This window comes from Notolepis coatsorum (assembly GCF_963971535.1).
Source record: "Notolepis coatsorum genome assembly, chromosome: 8".
In the NCBI taxonomy this organism is placed as follows: Eukaryota; Metazoa; Chordata; class Actinopteri; order Aulopiformes; family Paralepididae; genus Notolepis; species Notolepis coatsorum.
In genome coordinates, this window is record NC_140172.1 from 83,662,463 (window position 1) to 83,677,381 (window position 14,919).

Genomic DNA, 14,919 nt, shown 5'->3' on the forward strand with positions numbered 1-14,919 from the left:
ACCAGCGTGTTGACACTGTTATTGTCTTTTGTCTATGTTTTGTCTTTTAAATGTTTTGTCCTACAATTGTGTCAAAATAAAGTATTCAATCAATCAAAAAAAAACGTTTAACATTGTGTGTTTTGTGTGTGTGAGAGAGAGAGAGAGAGAGAGAGAGAGAGAGAGAGAGAAAGAGAGAGAGAGAGAGAGAGAGAGAGAGAGAGAGAGAGAGAGTACGCCCACGGTACAAGTCTGTAGAGGTGTGGACTTGAGTCACATGACTTGGACTCGAGTCTGACTCGAGTCACGAATTTGATGACTTTGGACTTGACTTGACCAAAACAAAAAAGACTTGCAACTCGACTTTGACTTTAACACCAATGACTCGTGACTTCACTTGGACTTGAGCCTTTTGACTTGAGAAGACTTGATACATTCCCCAATGCCCAACGATTAAAAAGTATGTTATTAACCCTTTATTCGCCAAGGACGAGTTACCACATCATTCTCCGCCATGCGTAATCTGCCAATGACGCCGTAAGGCGTCTTTGAGATCAATATTTCAAAAATCTGTGATGGCAATCATATTTTACCCACGGAGTCTTGAGATCTCCTGTTGATCTCCTCTCAACTCTCCAACGGTTCAAGAGCGCCATCTGGTGGCCGATCGGCGGATCGCCCAAACAGGAAGTGACGCGCCGGAAGTGGTGCTCGCCCATATTTTGTCCTATCGTTAGCGGGACTCCATCTTGATACACTGGACATCGATCGGTTGCAAATAACTCGATAAACAACATGATTTGGACGTATATATTATTATACAACCTGGAAATGGATCGCATATATCAACATCCCATAATCGCGAACTTTCTGCTCCACGCTGACCACCCAACGGTCAGAGGAAGCTGCGGTAAGTTTTAGCGTGTTTGAATATTATGATCCATATAAACTGCTGTGATCTATGTATCGCCCATACTACATAAATGATTTAACGTCGGCCACGGACTTATAAACCCCCGCCCCCCCCCCCCCCCCCCCCCTCCAGCAGATGATGAGGCATGACGCTTAGGACCTTGCACAATTGAAAGTTTTAATATGACGTCAATCGGTATCAAACTACATTTGATGATGTAATATATGTATTTAGGGCTATAAATCACGTTCTGCAGAATGCTGCAGAAAACGATAAAAACATATTTATACTTTAGACCGTATTTTAGTATGAATATGTGAATGAAAAAGTAGAACGTTGCTACATCCTAAACGATAGATACTTGACGTTGAATGGGCCATAGTAATGTCAATTTAGCAATACAATTTAAAAAGTTATAGCCCTGCAAAGAAGGGGAACATATCCATAGACTTACAGTGGTGGCAGAAAGGGGTATAAGATCAGAATAATCCCTGGCAGATAAAGGGGTGCCGTGAATTAATTCATTTCCAACGAATATACACTTCATTCACGCAGCCGGCTCCTGTGTCACCTGCGGAGATTGTGGGCATGTTTTATTCTTTCTTCGTTTACTTGAGACTGTCATGGCGGCGCCCAGCGTTACACATGATATTGGATATCCTCATTATTTCTCTTTTGTTGAGCACAAAGAAAATAACGTTTTAGTTAAATGTAAATTGTGTCTTGGCTCTTGTGTCTTACGTTACGAACGTTAATAACGACGGATTCAGTGGAAAATTATACCAAAGATTACTTCGTTTGCTTATAAAAACTACGTGGTGGTGGTCAACAAAAAACGAATTGCAGTATGCAAAACGTGCGGCTTGAAAATCACAGATGGAGAAGCAACAACTTCCAACTACTTCGTTCGACATTTGAAGCTGCACAAATCGGTAAGTAACTTGGCTTGCTATTGATTGATTGATTGAAAACGTTATTAACAGATTCCAGAATGGGTACAGTACAGTACAGCTCAATACACACAATTGTTAAGGGGATGCAGACCAGAGAAAGACTTTTGTCTTTACATCAGGGTCCCCCATTTTCAATTCATCATAACATATATGACATACACGACATACAGATAGACAGTACTGCTACATCTATACATTAATGACATACCAGATTTGCAAATACAGTACTGTTTGTGATACAAAAAGAGTCTAAAAAAGAGAGTATATACATCTGACGTAGAAACTGTACATTGGAGGAGGTTGGGTAGGTGGGGTGGGGGGGGGACTGTACATTGGAGGTGGTTGGGTGGGTGGGGGGGGGTTAGGTAGGCGGGTGTGGGAAACTGTACAACTGTACAAGCAAAACTGTACATTGGAATATCGACGAAACCATACTTGGTTCTAAGAAGAGGGTCTTGTGTATTCTTGGGTTAGGTCATTTACTGTACATTGGAGGGGGTTGGGTTAGGACATTTAACGGGGCCAGTTTTGAATTGCAGTCTCCCGTAGGTGTTTTTTGAGAGTGGTTTTGAAAGTGGGTAGTGATTCACATTCCTTTACAGCTGTGGGTAGGGCATTCCACATTGATGTGGCATAATTGCTAAACGTGTTTAGTCCCTTGTTTGAGCCGAATCTGGGTTTAACATGATTTGTGGAGCTCCCTCTGGTGTTGTGGTTGTGGTATTCACTGACCTTTGGGAAGTATTTTGATATGTATGTAGCAGTCTGAAAAATATTGTATATTATTCAGGACTGCTGACTGGTGTTTTATATCCCTTTTGTACACAAAGACATTCTAACTAGTTTCATTGATACTCACACAAACAATGACACAAGCGTCCCCTTCATAAGAGCACTGGAATATGGATTATAAATGACAGTACTGGATCATATTCTACAATGCGTCTCCCCTTGTGACTGGCAGGCGGGACCAGCAGGGGGCGGTAGCAGGCAGAGAGTGGCGGAGAGAGTTGGGAGGTGATATATGGAGGAGGCAAGCGGAAGCCGTCCTCTTCGGCAGTGAACTTGGACAACGAGTAGTCGCAGCTAACGGGGGCTCTGGAGAGCCCTGTTGCTGACGTTATGCCAGAGGGCCCCATGAGATAGCAACGGGTGATAACAAGTACTGGCTAGTGGACACGATATCCTAGCAGTACCAGCGATAGTATATGAACAATTAGTGCAGAGCCAGGCACTAGCAATCGGGCTATGATAGTTACTGTGTGCGGTATAAGTAACGTGCGGTTAACCAAGTATCCAAGTCTTTAACCACCGAGTTATAGTAGTTACAGTGTGCGGTATAGAGTGCGCGCACCAGGACGAGCGTGGGCCAACAACCATTCTGCTCCGGCTGACTTCGACCAGACCTGCACCCGGCTGCCTGCATTCAGCCTGCTCCGGCGGACTTCACTCAGACCTGCACCAGGCTGCCTGCGGCTTACGGGAGTTCCTCCCATCCAGCAGGGGTTGTCATCGCTCAGCACACGCTCTCAGCCGGCGCTGCCTCTCTGCCCAGCTCCGCCTGCTAACATCCTCGCCGAGAGCGTTCGACGCCATCTTGCCTCCCGGACAACAGTGGAGTGGCGAGGCGGCCATTTCGGATGAGTACAAATGAGCATTGATGCTCCCGATTCCTTATACAATACACAGTGTGGTGCAGCCTGCGGGCGAAAGTAACGTTGCTACTACCATTCCATAGGGGTACCCCGAACAATATATGCCGGCATTAAGATAGGACTTTACTGGTATTTTGTGGGCTCACTCTTTTGTTTCATTCCTTTTCTTTGAGCGTGATAAGGTGTGTGTTTCATCATATTTTCCGTTCAGTGAATCCTTCTATTTTCCTCCCCTATGTTCCCCCTTCCTTCCCCATATTACCGACCTGGAGCAGTATATGTAATCCCTTAGAGAAGGTAGATACTGTGTTCAGCCCAGACGTGGGCAGCACTTAGTCTGGGTACCGTGAGAGCACTTGGTGCCTGGGTGTAATTATATAATTGATTTATGCCAGTGTAATCATTGTGTGTTGATACCCATGGTGCAATAATCACCAGACGTAGCATTGTTGTAACTAGGCCACGTTACAATAACACTCATCCAGAACGGGAGCACTGTGTGTGTCTTTTATTGAGCCTAACCCTAACCCTAACCCTTTGATGCGGGTAATATATCCATTATTAACCCCTTCCTATTCAACCTTCCATTTCCCACTGTAAGGTTTCTGGTGTTACTGAGGGAGGGTACTGCTTGCGGGGGAACCAAGTTATTTCTTTACCATCCAGTCATTAGGTGTGGGGGGGCTAAGGAGACAATTGTGGAGGGTGAGGGTGTGTTGGGGAGTACTGCTGACTGCCCAAGAGAGAGGGAGGAAGACCAGAGTACCGGACCAGGTTTGTAAATCCTGGGCCTCATACACTCCCACTGCCAGCCTCCAGTTGACGCTCCGGACCCCAAAGACGGAGGTGCAGCTGGCCAGAGTGCTACTGTGTCTCGCTACCTAGTGACCGTGCACCACAGTTCCCACGAAGCAGGGATAATCCACCCTGCTACATTTGGCGTCACGAACAGGATCAACATCCTACTCCACTCCCTCGTAAGTGACGACCAAGAGACCTAAGATGTCGGACAGCGACACCCCGAAGCCGGAGGTCAAAGCCGGGCCGTCCCGGGCGGAGCGACGAGATGACCCGCCGGCCCCTCTCAAAAAGCCGAGACGGTGCAGACTTTGGCCGCAGAAGTGGAGTTCCTAAAGGGTCAACTCCAAGACCAGGCGGGCGTCCTGGACCACCAGGCCGAACAACTGGAAAGGGCCAGGCGCCAGGAGTCGCTTGCAGCGGCGCAGGCCATGATCCTACAGCTCCCTCCAGCGCCCCTCCCGTGGTGTACGTCCAACGAGAGCGGAAGTGCAGCGAATTCGGGGGTGAAAAGGAGAGAGGGGAACTGCCTGTGGAAGACTGGATCCAGGCCATGAGGACCCATCTCCGTGCCAGTCGAGTGCCCGCGGAGGAACAAGCGGAGGTCGTACAGCTTCACCTCAAAGGCAAAGCGAAGCAGATGGTACGCTTCCAGACGGAGGGAACTATCCCAGACACGGAAGGCTTGTTCGCGCTCCTCGAGGAAACCTATGGGGACAAGGTCCCGGTCAGCGTTCGACTGGGGGAGTTCTTCGACCGAAGACAGGCCGCCGGCGAGACCGTACGCCAATTCGCCTATGACCTGCAGGAGAGGATCTGTTGCCTACGACGTCGGGCGCCTACGCAGGTTGCCGACGACGCTGCCCTGCTTCACAGGGCAGCTGGATTAACCATATCTGAACCAGCTATTTTGGACAAATGTATAATTACTTTAATTACTCAGATATTCAAACACAATTATGCAATTATTGTGAAATTATTGAAAATAATAATTATTTAATGCTTTCTGTGGAATTCGTATTTCTTATTTGTTACATATCTGTTTTATTGATTAATTATACATTTGAAAGAATGGAGGTTATAGTCAACATGATTGGTACAATGGGACAGACATTTGTTTGATATAGCTATAACTTGCATTCCTTCAAATGTATCATTAATCAATGAAACAGATATTGAAATACACTATGTAGCCTAGTACACCAACACTGCAAATGACAGTGGATAAATAAGCTAATCGTGTGAAAATAGACTGCATTAATATTCCATAACAAGTTTTGTGTGCGCCAGTATGGCCTATGTGTCTAATGAATGAACAGTAGGCTTATATTATTCTAGTTACTTGTTTCATTAGGATTTAGTAGATACTATATATATGCTCTGCCCTACGTACAGTATAAGTACAGACTGTATACGGCAGGCGCACCACGAGCTGTACTATATATGATGACAATACATTAATCTAATCTAATTTTGATGGGTCGCAAGGCACTTCCGCGTCCATTTTCACACGGCTGCATCATTAGTTGCCTTATAAGGAGCTCTGGAGGCGTTGTTTTGTATGCAAATTACCTGAACGGGGATGCGCGTTCGCGTTTCAGACTGGTGCCATTCCCCAACGCAGATATCACACCTGTGACCGTTTGAGACACTTAAGACATATTCCCCGCACGTTGGGGACTCAGAGTGAACTTGTCATTGATTCTGTCTCAGTCGGTTACAAGATAAGTCTTCCAAGAGAACTCTTTGGAAAATATTCGGGAATGAGACCCATTGTGCCCCCCCGAGAACATTTTATGCCCCCCCATTAATTTGTTTCTGCAGCCTGGTCTGCATGTATCGTGTAAGCCTTAATGTTCCTCGCCAGCACGGGAAGTTAAGTATGGAAAGCCTGTTGTGTAGTTTGTCGTGTATTTCATATGTAAAACATTATTCAAGGCTAAGCCTGTTCACAGTGTATTTCACACTATTTGTTTGCCTCCATGTTTAGTTAACCGTTTTTTCTCCACCTTTATTTTCTCGTATGTTGTACAGTCCGATTATTGTTTTGTGTTTTTTGGAGACGAAGCTTTCTCCCCCTTTTTTTTAATCACGTTTTGTATATATGGCTTTTTATGGTCGGTGGCTCAAATAAACACTGCTACTTTTGGGCTAAATCTACACCTGCATCCTCGTCTCCTCTGTTCTGCACTGCATCTGGGTCCCAACACGTTAAATCCATTCGTAACACGTTGAATCTAGAGGTTGTATGTATGGTTGTAACTAACTGTAACTGTCCTCTACTGCTCCCATGACTGCATATATATCTGTGTCCACTGGAGGGCGCTATATGTGGAGCTTCTACTGTCTACGCCAGGTTGGGAGTATATAAGCCTTGGTTCCCTCCTTCTCTTTCTTCTCCCCACATCTGCCTCTCCCGGAGAGGAGATCACATGAGCTGCTGTGTTATGAATCAATATGAATGAATAAACCGCTGCCAGCAGAGCAAGGCCAAAGATAGAAACCATGCCTCTTGTACATATTATTGTCGCCCCATAGCCAATTCTGTTAACAGGTTATCGGCACAGATCTCGCAGGGGCGAAATAAAAAGGGTAGCTAGCTTAGCTGAAGTGTAGGCCAGAGTAGCACCGGGAGTACCGCATGGCTAGATACTAGGCCAACGGAGCTTAAGCTACACCTACCACCTACCACCAAGAAGGAGGATGGCGACCAAGGGAAGGAGCAAATGGCCCTCATTTAATGGAAAAGCGTAGGGATATGAGCTCTCGGAAGAGCGTATGTTATGTTGCATGCACAGCGTGGGACTCAAGGCGGTGATTTTGGCGGCCCCCGCAGGGCCACTGACGGCGGAGGATCAAGCCCAAGACGACAAGCTTAATGCGGACGCATACTGTGAGTTGGCGCCGCTGCTCGACGATACGAGCTTGGGGCTAATATTCCGCGACACGAAGGACAAAGGCCGAGAAAGCCTGGGAGTGTTGAGGGAGCATTACATCGGACGGGGAAGGCCCCGAGTAGTGTCCCTCTACGTAACGTTAACGGCTCTGAAGAAGGGGCACACAGAGACGATGACAGAATACATCATCCGAGCTGAGCAGGTGATGAGAGGACTACCGGAGTTGTACAGGCCGTTCACGCTACTGGTTACCTACGGTTCAACGGACATGACATTGGGGCAGTTCAAAGCCAAGCTGCGGAACTTTGAGGCCTCAGAGGATATCCACCCAGACGCCGCGGAAGTGGGGGGGATAGCACTGAAAGCCCGAGCGACACCGAGGGAAAAGGCCAGGCCCACGACGGATCTGACGTGTTGGCGATGCGGAGAGAATGGGCATCGGAGGGATAACTGCAACAAGACAGTCTGGTGCAACTTCTGCAGATCATCGGGGCACACAGACAAAGAGTGCAGAAAGAAACGAGACCAGAGCGCCCGATACGCACATGGGCAAGATGTCGGCCATAGACGAGGCGGCGCCCATGGACAAGATGGCGGCGACGGACGAGGTCGAGGCTACGGACAAGATGGCGGCGATGGACGAGATCGTGGCCGTGGCCAAGATGGCGACTGTGGACGAGATGGCGACTACAGACAAGATGGCGGCGACGGAGATCGTGAGACGAGTCGAGATGACGCCCGGAGAGCGGCAGGACAAGAGGACTTCGTTTTCTGGGCGCGGACTATGGGCATCACCCGGCCAACGCAGCACCGGCAGTTCCAGAGGAGGGGACTGATCGTGGACACAGGTGCGTCGTCCCACATCATTAACGACAGGAACAGTTTCAAGAACTTCGATAAATCCTTCGAGCCGGAGGGACACAGCATGGAGCTGGCAGACAGGAAGCGCACCTACGGGTTGGCGCAAGGGAGAGGAGACGCACAGGTACGCCTTATAGACAGTAAGGGACGCCGGTGTACAGTGACGTTAAAGGATGCTCTATATAGAGCTGCCGCGATAACCGCATTACCGCGGTATCGCTGTTGCATCACGCTCACCGCAGAGTCAGGCTGAATACCGCGTCACCGCTGTTTTTTATCATAATAATAAAGTTGGCTTGCGGCTTGCGGCTCTGCAGATATACCCTACTCGGTTCCAAGCGACCCTATTGGGTAGAAGTGGTACCAGAAAAGTCATGTGAAACATTGCAGACCACTGACTGGTCAGAAGAGAGACGCGTCACACTTTGTAGCCTCAGTCTGAACAAAAACAGAACGCCGGCGCCGCCATCTTTATGCCTCGCTAAGGATGCATTTCGTTCAGGATTTGTTTGCGACAGAACCAAGCAATAAACAAAAAAGAATGGATTCACTGTGTATTCTGCCTTATTTATTGATGAAACAAAACCGACATCAACCCAATTTACCACCGAGCGGAGAGTTTAGTGTCACAACAAGATCGCTGATGTGTTAAGTTTGTTGTTGTTAATACTACCGTCAGCCGATATACACGAGAGGTAACGTTAAACCCGGGTTTGCTTGGTAGAATACACAATGAGAGGTAACGTTAGCTTTGGCAGAATAGACGCAACGAGAGTCTGGTTAATGTTGTTATTGATTGATTGATTGAAACTGTGTTAAACTCTGGCTTGCTGCAAGCCCTCGGACATCTATGCCCACGGAGCTTTCAGTGTACACAAGCGAGCGGCCCCGCCTGCATCCCCACACGGAGACAAACGGAGTAGTACCTGGCTGCAGTGGAAAAGGAACGAAGTACCAGGTGCCTAAAGCGGGTCGAGTCGAGTAGGTACTATGCAGTGGAAAAGCGCAATTAGACTAGAGGCAGGCTATAAGAGTAGACTACTAAAAAAAAAAAAAAATGCATTCAAACTTTTTTTTTTTTTGTGCGCACTGTGCGGTAATAACCGCGGCGGTAGGAAATATTTCGCAAATTCGTGCGGTAAGGAAAATATCAATACCGCGGCAGCTCTAGCTCTATATATACCCTCGTTCCCACAAGAACTATTCTCAGTAAAATCTGCTACTGCTAACGGCGCCGAAGTGTTCTTCAGTGAAGGTAAAGATGTTATTTTTTTTTTTTGATCCACTTTTTCTCCCATTTTCTATATTTTCTCCCATCCCAATTTCGTATCATCCAATTCAACCCTCCCCTGTCACGAACGCTGTTTCTTGCCTCCCACAAGCCGGCTGCAATGTGGACTAAGTCATACATAGCACAAGTCCCCTCCGGTACTTGAGGTAACAGCAGTCGCATCTTTTCACCTGCACAGCTCGATCTCTCAGTGGCGAGGAGTAACGCGTGGGAGGCTCACGCTGCCCCCGACACTTCCTGATTCTACTGCGCAGGCGCACCACCCGACCTGTAGGAGTCGCTGTCCACAACGCCCGATCCCCACCAATCAGTTTCCCACCCCCTAATACGGCCAATGTGTATTAGTATGAACGACCAGCTAAACTGAAAGCAATGTGGAGCGCTGGGCTCGAACAGGCAAGCCCAGCGTCTCCGTCATTCGTGGCGAGCGCCTTGCCCACTACGCCACGTAGCCGCACAAGGTAAAGATGTTCTTATAGAATGAGATGGTACGCGGTTTAACATCGACGTATATGGGAGAATGTATTACCTACAAATGGAGTGCAATAATAATGACAAATGTAATGTGACTGTCAGTCATGACATCCAGACGTGGCATGAAATTATGGGTCATTGTAATCACGAGGATTTACTAAAGCTGCAAGCAGTGACAGACAGTATGCACATTAAAGGTGAAAAGCATAGACCTGACAAAGAATGTGAAGTTTGCATAAGGGGGAAGTTTACTCAAACAAGGAACAGGGACCCCACGGAGAAGGTAAAGAGACCACTGGAGCTAGTTAACACCGACCTAGCCGGTCCAGTAAGGAACGAGTCCATAGGTGGCTTTAACTATGTACTTTACAGATGTGGGTACAGGCGTAGTGTTCGTCTATTTCCTTAAAGCAAAGAGTGATGCACTCCAAGCCACGGAAAAGTTCCTTGCCGATGTAGCCCCCTATGGGGACGTAAAATGTTTGAGGTCAGACAACGGGACCGAGTTTACAAACAGAGAGTTCCAATCACTGCTGAGAAAGAACAGGATCAGACACGAGACGTCATGTCCCTACTCCCCACATCAGAACGGGGTAGCAGAGAGGGAATGGCGCACCCTTTTTGAAATGGCCAGGTGTAAGCTAGATGATAGTAACATACCGAAGAGCCTGTGGCATTATGCAGTACAAGAAGCCGCTTACACCAGAAACAGGTGTTTTAATAAACACACGGGCACCACCCCATATACAGCAATGACTGGGAAAAGATGTAATCTAGCCAGAATGCACAAATTCGGATCAGTGTGCTATGCTTACCAGCAGGACAGAGGCAAGCTTGAGTCCAGATGTGAAAAAGGGCTCTTTGTAGGACACGACAGAGGGAGCCCAGCACTCCTAGTCTACTATCCCGGTAAAGGGAAGGTGCAAAAGCACAGACTAGTGAAATTTGTCACCAAGACAACGTGTGCGAAATCGAGACACAGACAGAGGAGCCATGGCTGGACTCCGGGGTAAGGTATGGAGGGACAGAGACACCACAGCCTAGTGTACTGAGCACAGGCGTGCAAGCAGACAGCCAGCCACCCCCAGAGGGCGATGACGAGGAGCACCCGAGGGTGACGTCAAGTGCCCCAAGCAGTGGGAGGTATCCCTCAAGGGAAGACAAACCCACAAAATATCTGATAGATTATGCCCGGAGAGGAAGTGACGAGGATGACAGTACACTCACCAATATTGATTATTGCTACAGAGTGGTGTGTGGCGTGCCTCAGTCTTTTAAGGAAGCCATAGTGTCCCCAGAGTCGAGTAAGTGGGAGAGAGCGATGGACGAGGAGATGAGGTCCTTAGAGGACAACCACACCTTTACCCTCACAAAATTGGGCAGACAGACAGTGGGAGGAAAATGGGTGTACTCAATCAAGGAAGGGATCGAAGGCCACGAAAAGTACAAAGCGAGATTTGTAGCTAAGGGTTTCAGTCAGAGGGAGGGGATAGACTATGGTGAAACATTTTCCCCCACCGCCAACCTGACCAGTGTAAGGGTAGTGGTTCAGAAAGCAGCTGAGGACAATCTGATTTGACATCAGATGGATGTGAAGACAGCCTATCTGCACGCACCCATAGATAGGGAGATATATATGGAACAACCTGAAGGTTACGAAAAGAAAGGGGGAAAACTAGTGTGCAAGCTAGAAAAATCCATTTACGGCCTGAAACAGCCTGGGCGAAATTGGAACGAGATGCTTCACACATGCCTCATCGAGGATCACTTCCTACAGAATCTAGTAGACCCCTGTGTTTACTCAAGGGAGTCAAAATAGTCAGGAAAAGTGATAATCGTCATTTGGGTGGATGATTTGATCATCGCAGCAGACAACACTAGGAACCTAGATCAGGTGAAAGGTATGCTCTCCACCAGATTCAAAATTAAAGACCTTGGCAAGTTAAAGCATTTCCTAGGCATGGACTTTGAGCAGTCGGCCAATTGTGTAACAGTATCCCAGAAGAGATATGTGGAAAATATCCTGAAACGTTTTGACATGCAGGAATGTAGAACAAGGGAAACACCATGTGATCAGAAACTTGATTACCAGGAGGATGCTCAGAAACTGATAGATGTAAAAATGTACAGGGAAGCCGTGGGTAGCCTCATCTACTTAACAACATGTACCCGCCCTGACTTATGTTTTGTAGTGAGTAAATTGTCACAGCATTTTGCTGATCCCACAGAGGAACACTGGATTACGGTAAAACATGTTTTTCGTTATCTCAAAGGTACAGTAGATAAACTACTTTGTTTCAGAAAGAGCAGCGAAGGCTTAGGGCTTAAAGCCTACAGTGATGCAGACTGGGCTGCTGACATCACAGATAGAAGGAGTACTACAGGATACTGTGTTAGTTTAAACACAAACAGCTCACTGGTTTCATGGAAAACAAAGAAGCAGCCCACAGTGGCACTGTCAACTTGTGACTTGTGGCCATGACGATACAGGAGTGTATTTATCTAGAACAACTGCTCGGAGGGATGGATAACTATGTATATAAGAAGACTGTTGTTTATGAGGACAACCAGGGTACTATTGCCATTGCGAGAAACCCTGTGTGCCGACAGAGGTGTAAGCATATGGATATAAAGTACCATTTCATCAGATCTGTCATCAGAGAAGAAAGGATGACACTGGTTTATTGTCCAACAGATGACATGGTAGCAGACGCTATGACGAAGCCTGCTTCAAAATTGAAACTGAGGAGATTTGCAGAGGTCATGTTTGGTGTGTAAATATTGACTGCCATACTCTTTTTGATGTTCTAAGACTGTGTTATTTTCTTTGTAAATAGTTTTGAAGAGTTCATACAGTGTGCTAAGCAACCATAAGTGGGAGTGTTGAATCTAGAGGTTGTATGCATGGTTGTAACTAACTGTAACTGTTCTCTACTGCAGGGGTTCTCAACCTGTCTGCTGCTAAGGCACCCCTGTGTTCAATAAAATATTCCAGGGCACCCCTACATACGATAAAGACTTTCCCGGTCCTGTCTTTTTTGCTACAATGATGATACAATTACTCTTTATTTGCCGTGCTGTCGTTGAGATGTTTTGTTGTTTGTTTGTCTTTGTAGCTTGTTGGTGAATCTGCAAATATGAATTGCCCCATACGGGATCAATAAAGTTGTCTGAATCTGAATCTGATGACAAACGTTTTTTTTTTAAATACAGAAAAGGATCACTAAAGTGCTATCTGTTGCAGCTGCACTGTTCTCCATAAAAATAGCATATTTGGATAAGTTTGACAATTTCTCAAAAACAGAAAATCATGTATTTTTTTTAAATACAGAAAAGGATCACCAAGTTACCATTTCTCAAAAAATATAAATAAATACAGAAAATAAGCACTTGTTCACTCAGTGGACATTTCTAGCTCAATGCGAGGTCCGCTGCTGCTGGCTAATAATACGGTCAATACGCGGGGAGATCTTTGACAAGGCAACACACGCATGTCATCATCAAGGCTCAACTTGGCCCTATATTTTGTTTTCAGAGCTGTCATGGATGAAAAGCCAGCTTCACACAGATATGTGGGGCTGAATGGTATCAACACCTTAACTGCAGCATCATGAGATACTTGGTACTCAGCACCACACTCTGAAACTAGCTCTCCAGGTGGTATCAGATGAGATTTCAATGAGTTCTTCCAAGAGTTTGGATGGAGATGTGTCAGGAAGCTTTGTCTCAATGTTGTCTGTAAATTTTTTTTTTATCCAGAGTAACTTGGTGATCCTTTTCTGTGTTTTATTAAATAATGATTTTCAGATTTTTAGAAATGGTCAAACTTATCCAAATATGGTATTTTCATGGAAAACAGTGCAGCTGCAACAGATAGCACTTTAGGGATAATTTTCTGTAATCCAAAAAGAATTTGGATTCACTATAAAGTGCCTGTTCACTATAAAGTGCCACGTTTTGATATATTGAGCTTTAAACTTTAAGTAAATCTTTTGGAACACGCAACCTAAAACACCTTCCTCTCCCAAACCGTTCCTGCAATTGTTTTATGTTGCATGATGATCATGTTTCAAGTTTCTTTATTAGTTGACATGCAAAGATACAGAATACCTTCACATGGAATGCTTTTTTCTGTTATGCTCCTATGAGGATCATAGGACGCTTGGATCATACACATACAGTGTACTGAGCACAGGCGTGCAAGCAGACAGCCAGCCACCCCCAGAGGGCGATGACGAGGAGCACCCGAGGGTGACGTCAAGTGCCCCAAGCAGTGGGAGGTATCCCTCAAGGGAAGACAAACCCACAAAATATCTGATAGATTATGCCCGGAGAGGAAGTGACGAGGATGACAGTACACTCACCAATATTGATTATTGCTACAGAGTGGTGTGTGGCGTGCCTCAGTCTTTTAAGGAAGCCATAGTGTCCCCAGAGTCGAGTAAGTGGGAGAGAGCGATGGACGAGGAGATGAGGTCCTTAGAGGACAACCACACCTTTACCCTCACAAAATTGGGCAGACAGACAGTGGGAGGAAAATGGGTGTACTCAATCAAGGAAGGGATCGAAGGCCACGAAAAGTACAAAGCGAGATTTGTAGCTAAGGGTTTCAGTCAGAGGGAGGGGATAGACTATGGTGAAACATTTTCCCCCACCGCCAACCTGACCAGTGTAAGGGTAGTGGTTCAGAAAGCAGCTGAGGACAATCTGATTTGACATCAGATGGATGTGAAGACAGCCTATCTGCACGCACCCATAGATAGGGAGATATATATGGAACAACCTGAAGGTTACGAAAAGAAAGGGGGAAAACTAGTGTGCAAGCTAGAAAAATCCATTTACGGCCTGAAACAGCCTGGGCGAAATTGGAACGAGATGCTTCACACATGCCTCATCGAGGATCACTTCCTACAGAATCTAGTAGACCCCTGTGTTTACTCAAGGGAGTCAAAATAGTCAGGAAAAGTGATAATCGTCATTTGGGTGGATGATTTGATCATCGCAGCAGACAACACTAGGAACCTAGATCAGGTGAAAGGTATGCTCTCCACCAGATTCAAAATTAAAGACCTTGGCAAGTTAAAGCATTTCCTAGGCA

General features: G+C 46.4%; 1 protein-coding gene across 1 annotated transcript in view; it reads right to left on the bottom strand.

Moving 5' to 3' along the window:
- Positions 1-14,919, bottom strand: part of LOC311233497 (receptor-type tyrosine-protein phosphatase N2-like) — a gene marked incomplete at both ends in the record, with an annotated part of 758,095 nt that overhangs the window by 18,803 nt on the left and 724,373 nt on the right. The window lies entirely within an intron of this gene.